The sequence below is a fragment of the Dromaius novaehollandiae genome, unplaced genomic scaffold (genome assembly GCF_036370855.1).
Source record: "Dromaius novaehollandiae isolate bDroNov1 unplaced genomic scaffold, bDroNov1.hap1 HAP1_SCAFFOLD_102, whole genome shotgun sequence".
In the NCBI taxonomy this organism is placed as follows: Eukaryota; Metazoa; Chordata; class Aves; order Casuariiformes; family Dromaiidae; genus Dromaius; species Dromaius novaehollandiae.
Window position 1 is genome coordinate 61698 of NW_026991412.1, and position 19243 is coordinate 80940.

Here is a 19243-nt window from a genome sequence, read left to right on the forward strand (position 1 = left end):
TACAAGCAACTTCCATTTAGATCCACATATTAAAATGTTTAAAAAATATCAATTAAAGAAATCTTAAATTATTCTTCTCATCAGCCAACTCCTGGGAATTCATTAGCCAGGAACTTTCAGACATCCCCCCCACCCAAATGTTTAATCACAGAACTGTATTCACAATTCTCATTTTGCTCACATGGTAAGACAGTGGCTTCTTGTTTATTCACTGTTCCTGTGACAAAAATCTAATATAGCATGTACAAGAACATCAGATACTTAGACTAACAGAAAATCAAACCACTAATCATAGTTGTTAATTGCTATTGCTAATAAGCAGTCACAGTGGCGCTGGGGTAGCACGTGTAGTGGAGGCTAAATGCAATAATACCTCGTTTTGATGTTGTTCTCTTCTACGAAAGCACTTGGAGCAGATTAAGACATCTCTCGTCCTATTTTGTTTATTGAGTGGGCCCTGATACTGGGGAGAAGCTGCCGTGAAGCAGACCTAGTAGTCAGCTTCCTTAGAGAAGGCGTCTTGTCCTGTATTTGAGGGCTTCCGGTACGTTTTGACAGACAGTAGTGAGTGACGGGTTTCCTTTGGACCCCCCGGGGAGCAGAAAGTTCTGCCGGGAAGGCAAAATGTTTCTTGCGGCTGGGTTGGAAGAAGCTGGCTGCTGATGCAAGGCAGTGACAATTCTGGGGAGTCGCAGGAAGTTCTGAAAAGACGGTCGTTCCCTTTTCTAGAAGGCTATGCACTTCGGTTCCTAATAGCTGTAGTAATGAAGCCAGGTAAGCGTTCGGGAGGAGCCCAAGCCACTTTTGCCTAGCGAGTATTTTGCAAGGGGGGCAGGAAAGCGCTGCGCCCTGCTCCTTGCTGCCCTCGCGTGTCTGAAAGGCGGCACTGCACGCGGGAGGGGGGGCGCGCATGCGCATTGCGTTCCGGCGCGCTCACGGCTGCCCTCGCGTGTCGACAAGGCAGCACTGCAGCCGCCGGCGGCCACCGCTGCGTACGAAGACCGTTGCGGGCAGCCGGCGCACACGTGCGCGCTGCCGGTCGCCGCGTTGGCCGCTACTCTGCGCTCTCTCGGGGACGGGTAAGCGCAGGGGCCGCGCTCGTGCCCCCTGCCCGGTGCTCACGGACCGGGAGCGCTTTTCCCGAGAGGGCTTTTCCTTCTCGGTGCTTCCTGGGGGCGCGGGGACGGGCAGTGCTGTCTCGGAGCTGCTCCGCGGCGCTCTCTCCCCGGGGCAGCCCCAGCGCCTGCTCGCTGATGCCCGCCGCTCTCTCGGGCGCGGGCAGAGCAGCCTCGGGGCGCTCGCTGCTCGGCCTGAGCGCCGGGGTGGCGCGGCGGGCTGCGGTTAGCGCGCGGGAGCCGGCCGGCTGCAGCGCGGCGCTGCGACCACGCGAGGGTGGGGCCATTGCGGGTCTGGCCTGCCTCGCGCTCCGCTCCCCCGCCCCTCGCGCTCCCCCCGCCCCTCTCGCGCTCCCCCCGCCCCTCTCGCGCTCCCCCCGCCCCTCTCGCGCTCCCCCCGCCCCTCGCGCTCCCCCGCCCCTCGCGCTCCCCCCGCCCCTCGCGCTCCCCCCGCCCCTCGCGCTCCCCCCGCCCCTCTCGCGCTCCCCCCGCCCCTCTCGCGCTCCCCCCGCCCCTCGCGCTCCCCCCGCCCCTCGCGCTCGGGCAAGATGGCGGCGAGCAGGGCGGGTGTTTTGGCTGGACGGCGGCGGGCGAGGGCAGAGGCGCGCTGGAGTCGAGCATGTGGGGGCCGCGGTGAGGCGAGGTGAGGCGAGCGTGTGCCTTCGGGTGGCCGCGGGTGTCGGGCTGTGTCCTGCCAGCCGGGGCCGTCGCTGCGTGGAGGCGGCGGGGCGGGGGGGGGGAGTCGGGCCGGGGGCCGCGCGGCGCCGGGTCTGCGCGGCGCCGGGTCTGCCGGAGCGCGGCTCTGACTCTCCCTTTTGCGTGTGTCGCCTGTAGGGCCCCGGTTCCTCCCCAGCGCGGGCCGGGGCGTGCGCTCGCCCCTGCGGACGCAGCCTGGAGGAGCGGGGGGGCAGGCGGGCCCCGGAGCGGGATTAGGGCACGGCGTCGGCGGGAGGACGGCTCCTGATGCAATAGGCGTGCCCGAGAGTGCTGGTAGGTCATGAAGGAGTTTAAAACCTCTGGACCAAATAGGGTTAAGGTCAACTTGAGTTAGATACGATTAGTGCAGCCCCAAGTTATTTACTTGAGAATTGTGGCTAGGCAAGCAAGAAGATGGGTAGAAGACAGATGCTCCTGGACACCCTGAGGCCTCCCCTGCCCCCAGGCACAGACTGTGGGTACCAGCCGACCTGGGCACCAACTGATTGGAACCCCCGCTGAGCCCTGCTCCCTCCTGTACAGCTGCCCTAAAGCCATGAGTTTCCCCGGTGCAGCATGTGTCGATGGGTCCTCCATTGCCTCTGGCATCTCCCCAGGCGCTCGTACGCTGCGCAGGGGTCTGGATGTTTCCAGCAGCGGCACAGCAGCCTGATGCCTCCTCTCGTCTGGGATGCGGGGCCCTTGGTGAGTTCCCTGCTGCCTCCTCTGGCGTCCTCTGCGAGCTCATAAATCCCCCCTCCTCCTCCTCCTTCTCCTCCTCCTCTCCCTCCCCCCCCACCCTGTCTGGTGGGGTGGGAGACCCGTGGCTCCTCCTGCCAAGCTGACAGCCACGTGGGGCACCCCTATGCGCTCCCTACGCATCTGGGATGGCACCCCTGCCCTGAGGGCCCCGCAGAGTCCCACCCTTCCTGCAACCACCCCCCCAAAGCCATTAAACCACACAATATCAGGTAAAAATATCAGGTAAAAAAAAGGATTATTTTTTAAACTAATCTGTGGATAAAGCATGTATGTAATAGTCTGGAAACAATTGATAAGCATGAGTAAAATGTAATTCAGGGTCTGATCCTGTAATCCTTGCTCACAGATGTATAAATGATAACATTTTCAGTTTAAGGGCACAAGCAGTTCTAAAAATACTTGACTAATTTTGCTCCTTTCCCAGTATTCTGTAGAGAGTGGCTATTTTAAAAAGTTAACCAAGTCTGTGTAGTTTTAATTAGGTGTATTAAAAAGATAAAAGAAGGAAATATAGCTCACATTCAAGCACTCAAATATGTGAAAATAGCTGAAATTGCTCTTACTGCACTAAGCTCATTAAATTGACTTGCTGGAATGTTGCATATTAGAATGATCAGACCAGAGTGTTAACAGCTTTAATGCTTTTATCTGGTGCAGTTCGCCCACCTCCCCACCTGAGGGTTACCGAGCAGGCACAGTCGACTTCCTTTCCGAGGGCTGTGATGCCGGGCTTCGTGCTGGTGTGTGAACTGCTGCTGTCTGTGCTTAGTGCAAAAAAGAGTAACTAAGACAGACCTTTGTGGTGAGAACCCTTGATAAAGTTCTGTCGGGAACGCATCCCGCTGTCCTCGATAGAAAAGCCACCCTAGATCTCAAGTTTGATTCGGTAACTGATTAAATGGATTCTGGTTTAGATCACGAATATATCACATAGTCAAAATTGTGCAATATTCTCCATGAACAGTTAAAGTGATTATTTCATTTTAGACCTTGAATAAGGAGATTGAATGAGCTGGTAAACATTACTTGGTGTTAAGATGGTATGAAAATTTAATATCTTTATTCTTCAGTCTCGGTGCTGCAGGAGTCTCTCTCTCATCCTGGTAGATAATATTAATTGCTGTTTCTCTACCTATGGAGCATATGAGATTTGCCATGCAAGCTCAGAATGAATGCAGTTATCCAACAACCTTACACATTTAGAAAATACTTTCTGCAGCCAAGACATATAGCAATGTTATAGCGTATGTACAACCTAAAAAGACGGTTTCCAGAGATGTATATGTATACAAGTTTCAGCCTTCTGGGTGTGTGACTATTCAGAGACTCCCAGCGAACTGTGTCCAGGTTAGCCTGTAGCCAAACAGGCAGACCCAGCACACTGTGCCTGTGGTGTGTTCAAGCCTAAAGAGACTTCAGGTGCACTGTCATCACCGGGTATCATGCTGACACGGTGTCCACAAGGGGTGGATCTTTTCTGGGCAATTCACAGCTGCTCTTAGACTACCAAATAGTCAGAATCCTATACGGAATTATTAATGGTTTTGCTACTGGAAAAAAAGAGAAAGACAGAGTACTTGATCTGCATATTCATAGCCTGAAAGAACAAAAAAGATATGGGATACAGAAAAAAGAAAGAGGATAATAATTTATTTAAACATAAAAACAACATTAAACTACTGCTTCATTGTTCTACTACCTTTGGCTCACAGAGCTTAAGTTCCTGGGGAAGCATGGTAAGGGGATGAAATAGGATTTTTTTTCAGTTTTTTTTTAGTAGCAGACTAGTGAAGGTGATATGATCAAGGTCCCTAATCTTTTTTTTTTTTCCTCTACCCAAGAAAACTCAGAAGGATACATCACTGCTTTGACAGAGATGGGGATAAAACAAAATCAAAAAAAAAAAAGAGCTCCTTTTTCAGGAGCAATTCCCACTTACTGTGATTTGAGCTCCTTTTTCAGGAGCAATTCCCACTTACTGTGATTTAAGCACCCACTCTGAAGTTCTGGGACTAAGTACATGGTCCATATGCTCTGACTACAAAAAACACTGTCCACAGAGAGCAAGGTCACTGTGATTACCTATGTAAAGTTTCCTTCAGGATGCCCGTTATCTGGAGAAACCCGTTGTTGCACATGATCTATCTTATATTTTCTCAACATATAATACAGCGATTTCTCAACATATAATACTTGAAGACCAATATAAATATTGTGTAGAATGATACTTTCTAAGTCATTAATTTTAAATCATAAATCAAAAATATTTTAAAAAGAGAGATTTGTTCTGCATTGTCAGAGAATAACTACTTCTAAAATAAACTAAAAAGGCTCTATAAATGAATAAATTTTGCAATTTTTTGCCTTCAATAGTGTTCAAAGGTTAAAAATGAATTAAAATTGTAAAATAAGTGCACTAGCTACTTATTTCATTTATTTTATCTTTCCCTTTCCTCCTTTGAATACTCTTTTCCTTAAATTGTATTTTCCAGATATTGCTATATTCCAGTTGTACTTTCTCTTTTTCTAATATTCTCTTCGTAAGTATCCCCTTAAAGCACTTTAAAAAGTATCTGACGAATATCGCTGTTTCTCTGTATTATGTGAATGATGTTAATTATCTTTACTTTTTAATGGTTTAAAAATTCAACTTCCCTAACTAAGAGTATGTTTTTAAAAAAGTAGCGATTGCACAGGGGATGCTCCCATTTTCTATTTTTGCTTTTCTAGATTAACGTTCAAATATTTCCTGATAGAAATGTATGTTTTTGCAGGTGGAACATTCCTCTGATAGGTACATTTGGTATTGAAATGAGTTAGTCCCGTATAAATCCTGGCATAGGACTTTCTTCACTAGTTTTAGATGGATCTCTTCTTTCTCAAAGGTATGGCACTAGGTGAGAAAAAGGTGCCGTCAACCTGTAGTTATATTTATACCCGTCGAGGGGTGGGGATCTTTATGTAGAAAGGGGACACACAAAAGTGTAGCGAAGGGGCATATTTTTCTAAATGTGCCCAGGAAACCTATGAGATAGGTGACACAGAGAATTCAGAGGCCTTAAAACAGTGTCACCATTTGAAAAGCAAATTATAAGCTGCAGGAGTGTGTGCACTCCTGCAATGCTTAACATAACCACAGTCTTCACTTTGAAGTATGCCTGACTATTGGCTTACATCCCGTTTTCATGTAGCAATATCCAAGGTAACACAAATCTGGCTCCAACTGTAATGTACGTAGGAGACAGCGAGTATTAAGACACCAAAGAATTCAAAATGTTTGAATCTGGAAGGACGAAAGAACAGCGTACTCAGTGATCAGCCTTTCAGGTGAAGGAGACAACAGCTGTGGTTTTGGTCCCTGTTCCCTTGATTATTTCTGTATGCATGGGTTAGTGACTATCTCATCTAATTAAAAATAAACACTGTGATCGAGGATCAAAACTCACAGGTCCCTCTTTTCCTTGGCAAAGCCGTAACTAAATGCTGTTGAATATGTGTGATATGTTATGTGCAGAGCCCTTTAAGATTCCATCTGATTTCTTTGATCTTGTTTTAGGGTGCTTTCAGTGTATTTCCAGTGAGCTATAGTTTGCTCAAATATGTATATGTATTTATGTATATGTTAACATATATATGTTTTAAATTCCTCTTCCCTTTGCATTACTCTACTGATTTTTTTTCTTATAACTGTCTCCCATGTCAAGAAGATTTAACAAAATGAAAAGTATGTCTTCATAGGATAAAGACACATTTTTGTTAGTTACCGTAATACAGACATGAAAGGAAAGATAAAAGAAAAGAGAAGTAGTTCTTCAGATAAAGTCCGTTAAGTATTCATAATGTGATGACATAGGTGATTGTGATATTATCTAGACAGAAGAGCTCTGCCGAAGGTAGCTTTCAGACAATTATATTGGTAAAAAGAAAAACTGGTAAAAGCTGATGAAGTCATTAAATTTTCAAAAGTTACAAATTATCCTGTAAAGCTTCAGTGACTGCAAATTAGCCTTTGCTATAGCCCTCTGCTAACAAGCTATAGATCATTTTATTATTCATGAATTTTAGTAATTTCAGGACACCACAGGTCATCTTATGCTCATTTATTTGCTAAACACCTTGTGCTGGTATGCCTATGCTGAAAAATTGCTACTATTTACTTCCCGTGAGACAAGCAAGCAACAAACTGGTGGATTTGGCCCCAGACATCCACTCTGCCAGGCAACATATACATCTTGCTGTCAGTGAAATAAATGAGCCCTTAAATTGGCTGCAAAGCTTTAAGAGCTGAAATTTGTATGTCTAGTTATCAAACAGCAAGTTCAGAACACCTGCCAATATGAAACATAATTATGACAAGCTGTTACATTTTACCTTTAACTTTTCAGCTTTAACACCACAACTTCATTATAAGAATCTCCTCCTCCCTGCCCCTCCTTTCTCCCTTCCCCCAGACTCAGCTCCCCTCCCAAAAAACGCTCACTGCATTCCATTGTAAATGCTGAGTTAACGCTAATACACTGGGTCATCTATCAGCAGACAAAAAAAAAAGTCAGACATATTAAAAATGCTAGGATTCCTCCTAAGAATAACCACAAATTTTCACAGATTACCAAAAATGGCTAACTGTGTGTAGATACCTGACCTTTATAACCGCCTTTGAAGGCTTTTCAGAGAAAGTCAAAAATCATGAAACAGACTTACAGATTCCTTGTTTTGTTTTTTACTTGAAAAAATCGATTCAATTACTTCTATCTTATTTCACTGACCGACTTCATTATCTTTCCTTTTGGGTCGCAGAGCCCTACGGCACAGGTTTTTGCCACAACAAATCCAACAATTGATAAGCTGTTTGCTGTTTATCCAAATGTTCATGGGAGGGCAAAAAAAGAAAAAAGCCACCAAAAATAAATGTTACTCTTCTTTAAACCCACTTTAAACTATGCCCTGTGTGCACTATAACTAAATATCTTCCCTTGTGTGCATGTATACCTCTGTGTTACAAACCACAAACAGCTATGTGAGAAGAACACTATTTAAAGGAAAGACTTTCTTCTTAGCTGTCAAGGAAGATAATATCTAGGCTAAAATTCATTTCAACATTTTTTATAGATATATATATATATGTATATATACACATATACACACAATATGTATATATCAATATGAAGAGCTTAAAAATTACAACCCTTGACCAATTGCACCCTTCTGGTCAATAAAGTAAATATGAGCAATATGAGAAACAAATCAAATGTATGAACTTTACCTCTTTTATTACTTTGACCATATTATTTCTTTTTTTATAGCACCTGCATACTGTATTTTCATTCAAGAAATTTGATTGCGGATAAAGTAGTCCCTACATGTCATAGCAAAAAAATGACACACTAGCCAAAGTTTAAGTCAATGTATTAGTCAAAACACACCTTCTTTTCTTCTTTTTCTGACCTTTTGCTACAGACATAGAAATCTCACATATATTTTGGGGTTAACAGGACTTCAGCAGGGCAATCTGTGTTTTAAGCAGGGTTTCTTGCTGGTTCAGATATATTGTTTGTTCAGTGTTGGGATCCTATGTATTCATACTGCGTTTTCTGTGTTTTGTGTACTGATAATGAATTAAAACAGCAGAAAATCATATACGTATATTTTAAATGTGACATGTCTGATTTCATTTTAATGTGATTTGAAATATTTCACCCTGAATTTATAAAAAAAATCATTAGCACAGCTATACGCATTGTCTTTTCATGATTTTAATTTCTTATTCTTCAATTAAAAATATGCTAAAAGCAGATTTTGCTTAAATTCTGAGATAGTTTGGATAGATTTAGGACCAAATTGTGGCTGCTTTCTGTGTGCAAGCTTTGACTAGAAAGGTGACACAAACAAACATTTCTACCTGGTTTTCAAGGATATGTCAATAAGGTCTATTCACACCAGTGCACCATTTAGCACCACCAGCGTTCATGGAAATCCAGAAGTAGCACATGCCTCTGTTCACAGAAATCTCAGCCAGCTTTCTCTGATGCCTCGTACAACCATCACTGCAGCCACCACTGTCGAGCTAATTCAACTCTTCCAAAAATCAGCAACTGCTGATAAATTCTTGTCTTAATATAAAAGTTGTGTTTCAATTTTATCCATAATCATAATTTTGAGCATAACAAAAACAAGAGTAATATTCATATCAAACATAAAAAGCATGTGGTGTATGTGAATCCTTATGCCTTATCTCTGCTGCATTTACCTATTGGTAAATGATTCTGACTCTCACCTGAGTCAGAACCCAAATTCGGCATGTGCTGCTTATTCGGGTTGTACATAGATTTGCTGGGAATGGTGACAGAAAGGAGAGAAAACAAGGATTCGCCTGGTCCAGGTTAGATGTGTTTTGGCTGCCTCCTAGGCGGTGAACCCAGGTTTAGTCTCTGTCAAACACTGGAGTAAATGGGTCAAAGTGGTGTGTGCCAGACTTGGGAACCAATTTAAATTCCCAGATTATTTAGGTTAAGTGTAGTCAGACACATCAGAAGACAGCTGCTTTAGGACTTGTCTCACCTATCGTTCAACTACTCCGAGTTTCCAGTTCATGTGTGGTCGTCGACAGTTCAGATGTCTAAATTTGTTTTTATAAAACAAATCTGAATTTTTGTAATTTGAGAGATTTTACTGTTACCCTGTAATACAGTATGGGCATTGCTAGCTCCTGGCCGTAAGCTTCGCACTGAGTTTGCACAGCCTCGGGACTGAGGCTGGTCAGGCTTGGCCCGAGTTTTGTCTGAACTCGTCTCGCCTGCAGCTCTGCTTCCCTCGGCTTAGCTGGGGCAGCAGTTTTTCTAACTGCCCGGATGGCGATGGCTATTTTATTTTACTTGTGTTTATCTTTGTACGGTAGAACCATAGGTTGATAAACAAACAGGACAACAAAAAATGCACATTTAACTTATGTAAAAGGCCCCAAACACCAGAAATTCATATCCAACACAGAGCTGCAGACCAATGAAGAAAGAATGATGTAAAAGCATACTAGAAAACATATAAAAATAGCCGCAGATGAATCCTAGAGTGAGTAGGAGGAAACCATCACCATGAACATCATATTCCTCCCGGCGAAGGAGCCCAGATGCTGACAGCTCGCTCTAACACCCACCGTCATCCCGCCATAAATGAACCACAGACCTAGGACCTACGGAGCAACGGAAGGGTGAACATAATACTGGGAAAAGAGTAGAAACTCTGAAGTGTAACAATTTTAACAGTATTATTATTATTATTATTATTGAGGCTTTTTTGGTGTATAGAACCCTTCTTCTCATGTAACAATTTCTTCTGGACGAATAACGATCCTGCATTTAGACCGTTAAGATTCCCACTATATTAACACTAAATTCTTGGCTTTATATGTAAGGTATGTTTCCTCTTTGCCCATAAACAAGATTTTGAGCATAACACTATTATTTATTTTGATCCTAGTAATATTATATGTTAACATATAGGCAAAATATCATAATTAGCAAATTAAAAAAGTGTAAGTGGTTGAGAATATAGGCAGGATACATTTATATTCTCTTTTAGGCATGTGATCCCTGTCTTTAAACCTAATGTCAATCCAATGTGTTTTGGCTATTTCATATCTGTCATGAAAATCTATAGAGTTTAATGAGGCTCTGAGATTCTCTGGATGAATAAAAAAAATAGAAACATACAGAAATTACAGTAAAAAAATCAAAGAAATCTGAGAAAAGGAATAAATGGGCATGTTATTGATTCTGTAAAAACAAATTGTAAGTGTTTTTTCCTCCCTTGAGTACTGCATTGACAGAGAAGAACAGAGCAATAGAAAAGTATAAAATAAGCCCTGTAGGTATCTTTAAGAGTCTACCTTTCTGGTTGAAGAGCAAAAGCTATAACTGGTCGTTTCCTGTTCTTCTGAATTTGGCAAGTGTTATTTTCGGTTTCTGGGTTTTGTTTTGCTTTGTTTTTCCCACAGGGTTGTTTTTTACCTGGGAGGTTTTAGTAAAACTTTTCTCCTTGGGCTTTGGGTTCAACAATCTAATGTAAGCTGCCTGGGCTAAGTTTTATCCTATGCAACACTTGTAAGTTTGCACTAAATTTACAGAATTAAATCCATTAGACTCAGTTCTAAAATAGAAATTATTTTTAAATTGTCTTCATTACTCTTTGAAAGTTGTGAATTTGCACATGATTTTTTTGTGTTGCTGTTAAAATGAATTTTACCTTAATAACTTTCATTTAAAATACTTCTAATTGAATGATTTTAATCCAGGGAATCTGACTAAACTTTGGAAGGAATTTTCTGTGTTGATCACTTAGAGATAAGCAAGATAGCACTTGTGAATCAATGAGAGCAACGATGACCTCCAATATTAGTGCTTACTTGCGTTTGCCATCTAATACGGTTTTAAATCAGTTTCTGAACTTACTGAACAGAATACATTCAATTTGTAAATGCTGGTGAATGTTCAAGTGAAAAATCTCAGTAGATAGTGGGAAAGCAGAAAAAAGATTTACGATTACTATGAAAGAGCTTAAGTACTGAGTCATAAACATAGAATCTTTTTTATTCAGAGTTGTTGTATGAAGACAACTTTTATCGAATGTCAATATGTCTTTAACAGACCAGCTCATCCTGCAGTATAATGGTTTATCATTACTACTGAATGCCCCGAAATACAAACAGATAACTAAAATTCTCAGGCCTCATTTTCAGGTACCTGAGGGTACTTTACACTGTTCTATGAATAGAAGTGTACTGAAGCTTAGTAATATAAATGAAAAAATAATTTCTTATTTTTTTCTTTGCTTCAGTAATAGAACAGAATAAGACACCAGTGGAGTTCTCTATGAATATTAATGTTCAGGTTAGAAGCATAATCCTGAGATATATCTGTACAAGACACACAGTACCAGACTCTTCTTAAAGTCAAAGCTTTCATTTATTATTAAAATTTCAGCAAATATTATTTGGGGTGCTAAATGAGATTATAAAAAAAAATTGAAGATCCATGATCCTTATCCCATTGACTTCCATAGATTTGTCATGTCCCCACTCTCTTTCTCTCTCGTTTTTCTCTTTCTCTCTCTTTTCCCTTCCCCTTCCCCTTCCCCTTCCCCCTCCTCTTCCACTTCCCCTTCTCTTTCCCCTTTCCCTTTCCATGCCTCTTCTCCATGCAATTCTTAACTGTTAGGTAGTAGGCAAAAAACTCTTGAAAGAATTGGGTTTAAGAAGTCCAATTGTGTAGTAAGATGGAATTGTGGAGGAAATGATGCCTTGTAAGTCAATAGACTAATACTGTAAAAAGCTATCAATCAGCCAAGCTTTATTTCTTTATTTCTACTGAGAGAAAAATATTTAAGATACTACTAAGAGTAATCCCAGTGAGATAAGCTCTATATACTAATTTATAAAGCATAATAAAATATTCTTTAATGAAGATTTTAGTGAATTTTTATACATACACACATGCACACACACAGAAATCTATTTTTGCATTCACAAACATATATATTCATATGGACACCAAAGAGTTTGTAGAAGCCAGTTACTCAAATAAAATTACAAATGTATTTTTAGCTAACATAAAATTCTGGTTCAGAACACTGTTTTGACAAAAACCAGCTCACCTCTAAGCTTCTTAATTGTCCCACTGATTTTATGTGACTAATATTTATTTCTCTTAATTCAGTTTTAAGCAATGCAGAATGTCTACAGCTGAACCAAACTAAGCTCTCCTCACAGTAAATGGAGAGACGTAGGCAATGAATAGGTAATGTTAATGTTAAATGTTTAAGATAATAATAACTGTGTTCTACGAGTTTCTCTCCAGTGATGATAAGCAGTGATCTGAGTGACTAATTCAGCTGTAAGCTTGGTAAGAGAAATATTACCTCTCAACTCCCCTCTTACAGAAAAAGTCATATATATGAATAATTCACTGAATCAAAATACTAAACATGTTGTCTGGATTTATTACTAAAGAGGCTGTGTGTTTGTCTTCTGATGACACAAGCAGTCTTGCTAACAAGGCTGACTTCGGCATCGTACCACAACTATGTGCATCACCACGCACTGAGGCAGTCAGTGGCAGGTCACTCTGGGCTCTACCAGAACGAACAACACTTGTTAAAGAGCCAGTCCTGGAGACCAGGGGCAAAAGTTGCTTGTAGCTGCCATCATTTAAGGACACCGCAGCTGGACAGGCAGACAAAGCGGTGCTGGTAGGAGAGTGTAAATACAAGATATGTTCTGAGTCTTTCTGGTTGAAGACATTCTCTAAAAACTCTTCTACACATGCTGTGATCTAACACCCTCCCATCAGATATTTATAAACATCCCTGTGGCCCTTTGCTGGAATCGCTCCAGTAGCTCCATGTCTCTCTCGTACTGGGGAGCAAGGAGCCGGACCCAGCCTGACTCCAGGTGTGGCCTCAGCAGTGCTGAGCAGAGGGGAGGGATCCCCTCCTGCAACCCGCTTGCAACACTCTTCCTAGTGCAGCTGTTAAGCTCAGGCTGGAGCTGGAGCTAATGCAGCTCAGGACGATATCAGCCACCTCTGCCACGAGGGCTGTTGTTGACTTGTGTCCAACTTGTTGTCTGCCAGGACCTCGAGGTCCTTCTCTGCAAAACTGCTCTCCAGCCCATCAGTCCCCAGTTTGTCCTGGTGCATGGAGTTACTCTGCCCCACCACCACCCAGGTGCAGGCCTTTACATTTCCTTTTATTGAACTTTGTGAGGTCACTCTCTGCCCATTTCTCCAGTCTGTCAAGGTCCCTCTGAATGGCAGTACAACCATCTGATGTATCTGCTGCTCTTCTCAGCTTTGTATCATCTGCAAACTTGCTGGTGATGCACTGTGTCCCATCATCCACTTTTCTGACCTGTACTTCATCAAGACCATGAGGATATTATGGGAGACAGTGCCAAAAGCCTTCCTGAAGCCAAGGGAGACAACATGCCCTGCTCTCCTCTCATCCACCAAGCCGGTCATCTCGTCACAGAAGGGGATCAGGCTGATCAAGCACTATTTCCCCTTTGTAAATCTGTGCTGACTGCTCCCAGTCACTTTCCTGTCCTTCACATGGCTGGAAATAATACCCAGGATTAATTACTCCATCACCTTTGCAGGAATTTAAGGTGAGGTTGGCTGGCTTGCAGTTGCCCATATCCTCCTTCTTGCCCTTCTTAAGATAGTTGGGGTGACCCTGCAGGACAACATAAAAGATCATTTTGAAGCAACTTTGTTTAAACTGTCAGGATGCTCTATGGGAAATAAGTTTATATTAGTCAGTAAGTTCAGCAGAGTCAGCCCATTTGCCGTCTCTAGTTCCACCACAACCTTAGAGTAAGGCTATGGGCTGGGTCCCATTTAAACTTTAGGTGCCTGTGTGTAGACATCTACACCTATCACAGTCACACTGTATTCCTTTCATAGAAAGAAATCGTTACTTCTAGATTCATTTGATGTATTTCATATGTTTTTTGGACAGAACAAGGTGAGTTACACTGTTTTACACAGTGTTTTTTCCAATGCCTGTTCAGTAAGCAAAGGTTAACTGGCTCAGCTGCAGACAGCTACATTGTAAAACACAAATTTAGTTAGATGACTCTAGCGCTTCAGCACTGCAGGTAAATGTAATTTTCACAGTAGCAGGAGAGGGCTGTCAGTGGTGTAATTTCTGAAAGTCCTGGTCGCAGCTGGCAGAGGCTGCTTTTCTGGTGTGATGATCCGATTATAAGATCAGGGCAGAGCAAACAACCGATGATTGTTCTGATGCAAGAAAAAGACACAGTCTTTAGAGGTAATTAAATGGCCCCTTACGCTTTGGTGAAATAAATACATAAAATAAATTGAAATAAATCCTTACTGGAAGCAATGATTAACCAGAAGTGAACAATAATTTCTTTAGAGACCTGTAGGCTTTAACTTTCAGTGGACTAATAGCATCACAGGGGCCAAAATAGATGGCATTTTTATTTGATTTTAGTGATGACTTATTCCTTATGCAAGTAATTTTCTGTGAAGATAAGAGTTTACGAGAGAGAAATCCTGAAATGTAAGTAGCTTATATAAACATCTCTCCAAGGAAATCTGTATTTTAAATTGCATTTACTATTAAAGACATCATATCTTTAATTGAACTGAAAGAAAAATGTTTTCCACCATATTGTTCACAGATTTTGTAGGCTCTTAAAGTTCCATGATGGTGATATTTCTGATGTAATAGTTCTCCACCTTTAATCTTCATGATTTCATGAGATTCATCTATTTTATTCTCCCAACAACTTTTTATAATGAGAACACATTTTTTCTATACATTTTTAAGAGCTGTTATATGAATCAACATATGCAGTTATTAACGTGTACCTATATAGCAAAGTATATGTGTTAGAATACAAACGATTTTTTTTTTCCAGAGATATTCATCATTGGTACCGTGTATCAACCAAAACCAATAGAATTATATGCTGCTTTCAGAATTAAGCAGCATGACTCCTACTGCACTTAAAATTTGAGCTCTTGCTAGTTCCTGGGGGATTCATGCATTCATGGTTAAATTTTGCTTCTCTGACACAGGAGGAAAGCTCATTTCTGCTACTTTTGCTTTACGTTAACAGAGCATGAAATAAACAAAAATTTATCATGATTCGTAGCATTAATTAACTAGACGTACTGATGTACCACAGATTTCATTTACATCAGTCCCACCACAACAAAAAGATGTTTTGTCAGAACCATTCTTATCTTTCCCTTCCCAAATAATGTGTAACCAGGGAATAAAGTAAGAAATGGTATTTCATTTTGTACTACATAAAAATCATTTACTAATATAATGGGACCTACTGACAAGAATGAACTGTATGGACCAAGACACATGCAAATATCCTTCTAGCATTTAATCCAACATAATACAGATTTGTTTGTGTTTATTTATACATATATTTATTAATTCATGCTAGCAATCACAGAGAACTTCATGATTCAAAAAGCCTTAATTCCTCCCAAATTATCAAACATAACTTGTTCTGTCTTTTTTTTTCCCCACTGAATTCCCTTCCCCCCCCCAACAACAAACAAAAACCCTTTCTTCCTAATAATTGGAGTGAATAATTGAGTTAAAAGGCTATTTCTGTACTAGATACTGCTATCAAAACTCTGTTCTTATACGGTGATACTATGCAGAACTACATAAGTTGTGGACCCCATCGCTGTGTTTTGAACAGCTTTGCTCTAAGAAATTTTCAGCCTTTTGTTCATCTATTAAATGTAAGGAACACGATGTACTCCTTCAGAGGTATTTATTGAAAATATTTTTCATTAGATCATGGTCAGTGTTGATCTCCGCAGGAGAATGTGTTGGTGGGGGGGATTGAAGGAGTTTCTTATTTTTCTGTTGTTGCATTAGATAAGCTTCTGAGCTGCCCAGTGTTGGAATCTGAGAGGTTTCAGGTAGCATTTTTCAGGGTTTCTTTTTTCTTTTGTAATTTATAGATTAGAGCTTTTCAGATTAATTTTACAGTGATTGTAATAACAATTAACTGCGGTGCTTATGCCTATTAGAGTTGAGACTGTGGCCTATGAAGATTAAATTCACTTGTCACTGAACTGTAAATATTTCTTGTATGAAACACAGTGATATTCTGCTAGTCTTTGTATCCAGGAGAATAAGACTGTTAACAAGGAAGAACCCTATGCCAGTCACTAAGAACCACATAACCTATGGAAATCTCTTAAGAGAAAAAACAAAATCTGACCAAATTAGCTGCCTAATTTCAGCACTGAAATGTCTAATAAGTAGTCTGTGGTCATCAGCTGTGAAATACAGACTACGAAAATCAGGTAGCATGGTTCCAAGCACTGTTCATGCAATTTTATATTAAACAGTACTGGATAAAATAGGAATAATCTAGCAATAAGGTCAGAAATTCTCAGGAAAGCCCTTGTTCAGATAAATGCCTGATCTCTCTTACCTTCTCTTATGGTCTTGGCTATACAGTGATGCATTTTTGTGCATTTTCAATGGGAAAACTGAACAATGTTTTCACCCTTGTGCTTAGGGTACTCTCTCAAATTTGAGGAACTTGGGTGAATATCCTCAGCAACCTGGTGAAAGTCTAGATTTCCAATGCCTTGGGACAGTGCTGGAACTGTTAGATTATTATAAAATGATTGTTGGCCCTATTAACTACAGAATAAACATTGAAAATGTTAATCAAAATCTGATCACATGCAACTTCTCAGATACTTCTGAAGATGAGAGATTTTGAAAATTCTTCAGTCGTATCTGGACAGTAATGAATTTTAAGAAGGAGATGGACGACTTTCTGCTCTTTCTACTCAAAAAGTATGTCTTTAATCATGTACATTTCAACTTATAGGTTAGTTACTTGATTATCACAAAAGGACATAGAGTATTTGAGGTATAGATCATAATGAAAGATCATTTTTCTGGCTTGCTATTTGAGATTTTGGGAAATTTCAGCATATGGCTTCCCAGGTAGGTGGAATATAGTTAAACAATTTCTGGTGAAATGTTGCACTAAAAAATAATGGATCAATTGCTTCTGTTAGAAGAATCAAACTGAAAGCTATCGTGAAGAATTTGCACACCTAAAACTGTATTGATTTCTCTACACACCATTACTTTGTTTACTGGATATGGCTTTTCTATCACAACAACAGTTTGCTTACTTTCTTTAAAAAGCATCTCTACAGCTTTGGCTTCAGATAAGCCTCTAAGCAACTTAGCAGCAATTATCATTTAGACTGCTATGCTTAAACAGGAATTGAAAGAAACTCAGAAGCAGCCTCTTGAACGGCCTGTTCTTTCTCTGCCCTTTTGTGAAGATCGCTTTGCATTGAAAGCCGCAGGACCCGACCGTTCAAAGACAGCCCTAGCAGTACTCTGCTGTCTCACATTCTTTCTACTGACTGGCATTTGCTTGGTGAGGAGTACAGGACTCCTGCGTGTGCGACACACACAAGTATCCTCTGAACAGAGGCTTGGGTGCTGGAAGTACTGGTGGGCCTCTGCTGAGCTTTCTACATGGCTAAGGAGGGGCACCAGAGAGGAGAAGGTCTTCCAGTCAGTCCTTACTTCCACACGGCTGGGGCTGTAAAAAGCAGAGCCAAAACACACAGGAATGGCCAGAGGCTGCTACTCCAGACTCCAGAAAGCGAATCCCCATCTGGCCAGAACGCAGTCCCCCCCCACAGACAAATATGCTCTGGAATCACTCGCCCACCTCACGGTGTTCAAGGTCAGCTCCAGACGCACAGCCCTCTCCAGCTCCCCCCCATACAGACACAGCTCAAGCACACTGCCAGCACAGCTGGGCCACGCACACAACAGCCCTGCTTTGGCCAGTGGCTTGTCAAGAGGCCCTCCACCCCAAGGAAGCACCTCGTGGATTTCTGTTCAATAGGCAATGTTTTATTTCAGTCAGCTGATTGCACTGGCTCCGTGGTAACACTCTGTGGACTGCCTGCTCTTGCCTTGCCTGTCTTGCCTTCCCGCTGCTCACTTTCTGCACTCAAAGATGTTTTTGGAGGACCTCCTAGTTGCTCCGAAGATTCCTGAGCTCCACCCAGTTGTCTCTGAGGACTTGAGCTGCTGCCTGCTGCACACTGGGATGCTCGTCTCCGTGGAACAAGTGGAGAGCTGAAAATGACACAGGCAGATTCCTAAATGACTGCCAAAGCCCAGGACCGAACGGTCGTGCCGTCCCTGACTCTCTGAGCGAGCACCACTCGAGAAAGCTGGGCAGCTTTCCCTGGGCTCAGTCCTGGGAGAGGGAGGGAAGGGTGGGAGATGAGTGGTCTGCTTTGCACACTGTCACTGCAAACCCTTGGCCTTCTGCACATAGTCAGCGAGAGAAGCTCTCTCCTGGCACCAAAGCTTCCTCCATCAGGAGTCTTCCATCTCCCTCTAAGTGGCCAGGAGGCTTCTTCTACTTCAGCCATTTGGCCGAATGTGTGCAAAAGCTTAGTTTCTCAAGAGCCTGACTTTTCCCAGCGGTTACCCAAAAGACATTCAGAGTTTATCAGGAGCTTCTCTCTCTGGGGATGCAAGAGCACGGAGGCCATGTGCAGCTGACATAAAGTCATACCCAGGATGAGTATTGGGGCACGACACCAGAGAGAAGGGGCAGCGTTGGGCAGTGGAAGGTGGTGACATCTTTCCATGGAATGCAGGAAGGGCAACTGTAACCTACCTGTGCTCAGAAAACTCGTACTGTGCTCTCTCAGCCACTGGCTGTCTGCGTTTTCCAGGATAACACCTAGTCGCACAATGCAAATAAGTAAACATCAAGGCACTTCCTGTGGTAGCCCTAATTCCCAATCTAGTCGCTTCCTGGTCTTGGACAATGGATGATAGGCTTTGGGGAGCAGGGGAAAGCTAGAAATACCAAACCAGAAGGGTCCCTCCCGCTTTAAAGTTCCTGGGCAGAAGCAGGAGGCAGAGCTGAGCAACTGTGTGCGCCAGGGGCCAAGCCTAATGTGGAGCACTAATTCCACTGTGCCTTTGCTAGAGACTTCAGCCCCTTTACAGCCTGTAACTAATTCCTCCTGCTGCCACCCTCCTAAGGCAGGTGACTGTCCCTGGTGCCACTGCAGAGAAAGTGGAGATTGTCCTTTGCTGTCTCTTGC

General features: G+C 42.3%; 2 long non-coding RNA genes across 4 annotated transcripts; one reads left to right on the top strand and one right to left on the bottom strand.

Moving 5' to 3' along the window:
- Nucleotides 1–968: 968 nt before the first annotated feature.
- On the top strand, nt 969–12028 carry LOC135326291 (uncharacterized). 3 transcript variants are annotated; one of them, XR_010386819.1, is made up of 4 exons: nt 1651–1758; nt 1950–2105; nt 2429–2516; nt 3231–12028. It is a non-coding gene; the product is annotated as an uncharacterized LOC135326291 (long non-coding RNA). The 3 variants fall into 3 exon arrangements; XR_010386820.1 differs by lacking the exons at nt 1651–1758; nt 2429–2516 and adding an exon at nt 969–1079; XR_010386818.1 differs by lacking the exon at nt 2429–2516.
- A 5976-nt stretch (nt 12029–18004) lies between these two features.
- On the bottom strand, nt 18005–19155 carry LOC135326281 (uncharacterized). The gene is made up of 2 exons (XR_010386809.1): nt 18808–19155; nt 18005–18254 (listed from the first exon to the last, which is right to left on the bottom strand). It is a non-coding gene; the product is annotated as an uncharacterized LOC135326281 (long non-coding RNA).
- Between the last annotated feature and the right edge of the window lie 88 nt (nt 19156–19243).